Source organism: Littorina saxatilis, linkage group LG10 (genome assembly GCF_037325665.1).
Source record: "Littorina saxatilis isolate snail1 linkage group LG10, US_GU_Lsax_2.0, whole genome shotgun sequence".
In the NCBI taxonomy this organism is placed as follows: Eukaryota; Metazoa; Mollusca; class Gastropoda; order Littorinimorpha; family Littorinidae; genus Littorina; species Littorina saxatilis.
Genome location: NC_090254.1, coordinates 33469374 through 33473869, shown reverse-complemented (window position 1 = coordinate 33473869; position 4496 = coordinate 33469374). Strand labels below are relative to the sequence as shown.

The 4496-nt window shown below is 44.6% G+C and overlaps 1 protein-coding gene across 2 annotated transcripts in view; it reads left to right on the top strand.

Moving 5' to 3' along the window:
- The window catches only part of LOC138978642 (tripartite motif-containing protein 2-like), a 273078-nt gene that overhangs the window by 87419 nt on the left and 181163 nt on the right, over window positions 1–4496 (top strand). The gene's annotated exons all lie outside the window — the stretch shown is intronic.

Here is a 4496-nt window from a genome sequence, read left to right as displayed (position 1 = left end):
GGCCTGGGCATGCTAGGGGAAGGGCAACGCGGAAACGAATTGCTGTCAGAATGAAAGTGCTTGACTCGACACAAATTGGGTTGTAATAAAAAGCGAATTGAACAGTTGCGTGATCGTTACAGTTCTGTCCTCCTTTCTGATTCAGGCAATTAATTGGGAGTGTGGATTATTGCTAGACCTGTCCCCCAGTGACGCAGCGAGAGCTTGTCACGGATACAGTGTTTTTTGAGTGCATTGGAGAGAGAGACAGAGAGAGAGACAGAGAGACAGAGAGATATATAGAGAGAGAGGAGGGAAGGGAAAGATGGGATGGAGGGAGGGAGGGGATAGATAGAGGATGAAGAGAGGGAGGGGAGAGAAGGGATGGAGGGGAGAGAAGGGAGGGAGGGAGAGAAAGGGCAAGACAGACAGACAGACATACAGACAAAGGCAGACAAAAAGACAAAGAGAGAGAGAGGGAGTGAGAGAGAGAGAGATTACTTACAGGCTGACTGACTGACTGACAGAGAAACAGACAGACATTTTCAATATCTCTGGTTTGACTTTGCATTTCACTGCAAATCATGGCATTTCCAGACAAAGAACATATGCGTAAAGACAGGCCTACAGAAACGCAAACCTGTCAAAACAATTGCGGTTGGAAAAGTCTACTTATTAAATCAAAAATCAGGTCTACACGTATAGGTGTTAATAGATACAGCGTTTGACAGCCCCGGTTGACCTGCTGTGGTTGCCATGACAAAGAACTAAAACGGTGAAGAATCAAGAAACGGTAAAAAAGCAGGTGTGCTTCCCACTTCACCACCACACCTGATTATACACCAGACGCTTCTCGTTGATTGTTTCCAGTTTGTTCTCGCCTGATTGGTCTTGATGGGATTTTCTTTCTTTGTGCTCCGCCCTAATGGCCGCGTGATAATCTCTTTCCACAATAACTTGATCACTCAACCAACAACTGTCTAGGCGAGTTTTCTGCACTACGATGGGAACGATACAAACTAAGGTGTTGGATATCTTAACGTGGTTTGAGTCGCATAATTCTGTAAACAAAAAAAAAATTTTTATTTTTTTTTTACCTTTAACAAAAATGTAAATCGTTCGTCAGACAAGATAATTATGTTGTTTCATTTTTCATTTTTCATTTTCATTACTTTATTGTCCCATCGCTGGGAAATTCGGGTCGCTTCCTCCCAGTGGAAAGCTAGCAGCAACGGGGTCGCGCTACCCAGGTGTCTGCGTGTTTAGGTGTATTCAGCCACCATGCACTTATGGCAGAATGACCAAGGTCTTTTACGTGCCATTGTGATGACACGGGGGTGGGACATGGCTTCCGTCTCTGGGTCTGCACATAAAGTTGACCCGTGTCCGTCCCGGCCCGAATTCGAACCTGCGACCTTCCGATCACAAGTCCAGTGCTCTACCAACTGAGCTACCGGGCCCAGTGTTGTTGGTGCCCAGTGCAGAGTAAAAATCCATTTCATGTGGACTAATAGGTTTTTCTTTCTCCTTTTTTTTTCTCAATTTTTTGTTCAACTGTTGAAACCTCGATCGTAACTTAGCTTATATAACGCCGTCATTACATTGTCGTGGCTTTTCCGCATTGCTCAGCTGTGACGTCATATCAGTGTGCACGGCCGGATCAGTGTGTGAATTGGGGCGATGAAAGTGGAAGTCCAACCCGGCGTAATACTCTCGGACGTTAATCAGACAGAAGAAGTTGACCAGTATTACGGTGTGGTTTTAGCTCCCTGTGTCAACCTACCGATTGCCCTTGTATGCCATTGTGTCACTGGAACTGGAACACTATGTGTCTTTCTTTTCTGTTTCTTCGGCTATTATTGTCGGGTTGGTTGGTGTGGCTTTTTGTTTCGTTTTTATCCTTTTCTTTCATTTTATGACTCTAGTATCCCATGGTTCTTTAATTCGGGTCGCTTCCTCCATGTGGGAAGCTAGCAACGGTAGACAATTTGTTTTTAATAACTCTGTCTTTGCTACATGACCGGTCGGCAGAGTTATGCCGCTTGAAGCTGTGACAGCTAATTCGACTTCCGCTTCCGGCCAACACGTGCTCGAAGGAGACAAGGCAAGGAGAGAGGATAGAAATCGGTCCAAACATTATGCGTTGCTCTTGAGGGGAAGTGCAATTCCGATAGCCGATACCCTGCTCGCGTACGTAACGTCAGTTTCTTCCCATTCGTGAAACTTCAAACTTGTACAGGAACCACGTGATGTTTGTCCCGAGTAAAGCAAGGGAACTCACTCTTTCAGGACCCGTACACACCCGACAGAGTTATTTCCGGAATTCGTCTATTAGAGTCGCGCGATACGCAGGTGTGTGCGTGTTCAGGTGTATTCAGTCACCTGCACTTTTGGCAGAATGGCCGTGGTCCTTTTCATGCCACAGCAACGTCACAGTTTACTTCCTTCTTCTTTTTTTATTCTCAAGCTTTGAAATAGGTCGGATGGAAACACGAAGGGACAGCAAGTAAGCCTTGCAAGAGAGAAAAATTGTCACTCTTTGCACTTTATTTCCTTTCAGCAAGCTTTGAAATAGGTCGGATGAAAATACAAAAGGGGCAGCAAGTAAGCCCTGCAAGACGGAACATTTTTCACTCTTTGCACTTTGATTTATTTCCTTTCACCACAAATTCGCTAGCTGGCAAATCCTTACAGCAGACGTTACCTTTCCAGTTCTCTCATGTTTGTCTTACGCCTATAGCTAGCTGCTTTTGGCTCGATTTCGTTTTGTGGAGAGAAGAACACTCTTTCTTTTGGCTATATCAAGCAGCCTTAATTTGCCAGGTATACTGGCAGAATTCCACAGTTACATTATGTGAAGTTCATCCTCTAAGAGTACAAACGAGAAAGAAAGTTTTGTGACATTTTTTTCCAGTGTCATCTTCTTCTGACACTAAAAGCACATCTAACAATTTCTCTCTCAGCATGTTCTGTGCTCTTGCGGTTCCTCAATGTTTGTTGAAAGTATTGATCGAAGCTTGGCGCTACATCTTCAGTTTAGACATTCAGCGTGTTGTCCCACTGTTTTCTTCATGTTTTCTTTTTGCCCTTCTTGCCGCTTGTACTGCGCGTGGGCAAATCATGATTAATATTTTCTTTACTGCAAGTTGTTGGATTTCACGAGAGAGATGTTAGAGACACAAATTTGTTTGTTTGTTTGTTTGTTTGTTTGTTTGTTTGCTTAACGCCCAGCCGACCACGAAGGGCCATATCAGGGCGGTGCTGCTTTGACATATAACGTGCGCCACACACAAGACAGAAGTCGCAGCACAGGCTTCATGTCTCACCCAGTCACATTATTCTGACACCGGACCAACCAGTCCTAGCACTAACCCCATAATGCCAGACGCCAGGCGGAGCAGCCACTAGATTGCCAATTTTAAAGTCTTAGGTATGACCCGGCCGGGGTTCGAACCCACGACCTCCCGATCACGGGGCGGAGAGACACAAATAATACGACCCAACTTTTTAGTCGACCATCAAGTTCTGTGTGTGTGTGTGGGTGTGTGTGTATGTGTGTGCGTGCGTGCGTGCGTGCCGATGGAAATTCCTGCAAATGCGAAGGCAATGGAACCTCTCTTTGGAGACCTCGAAAATCATAGAAAACCAGGTACGTCTTCAAAAGGAGGGATTCTTGAAATGGAGGTAGATTTACAGAGGTTATGGACACACAATCTGAAGAAGCAAGGTCTTAGAACAGGGGGGTGGGGGAGTTCCAAACTGGGGGAAGGGGGGCCCTAAACGGGGTGCTTGGACAATGTACTACCTGCTATAGTCAAAAGGATGCTTATCGGGCGATATTTAATTATATCTATCCGTCTATTCCTCTCTTTGCCTGTCTCTTCGGTTTCTTTGTTACTGTTCGGGGTTATTGGTTGTCCCGGGTTATTTTTTTTATCACCTTGCCCTTTTGCATGTTGGTCGTGTCTGTGTCTGTGTCTATATGGTTGTGTGTGTGGAGCTCATCAATTTCTTGCTTAACTACAGTTTCAAGGAAACGATGGCCATCACTGATTTTGTTCCGTTGACCTTTACGGTGGCTAGACGTACGTTGGGATGTATTATTACTGGATTGGAAAAGGAGAACGTATCTTTAACGACAGCTTTGCAGTTCACATTAGGCCAACAAAAAAATAGGTGTGGTTAAGGTAACATAGCCACAAAAAAATAGGGTAGGAAGGTAGGCAATCACTTTTTTTTAAAACTTTTTTTCTAATGTGTACAAATTAAACCTACTTGACAGGGAATAAGTGTGCGACTCGAGCGCTGTCGCTTTCATTGCGTTTTCTGCACTCGGTGTTTTTTTGTTTTGTTTTTTTGACAAATGCAATAAAAAGTTATAGGGTCGGCCCCTAAAAATAGGGTAGATCGGGTTACCGTAACCACACCTTTTTTTTGTTAGGCCTTAAGAGAAGTGTACATCGATGCAGGCTGTGCCGCGTTAAGGTTTGGCTACAGGTGTAACGAAAAGACAGCTA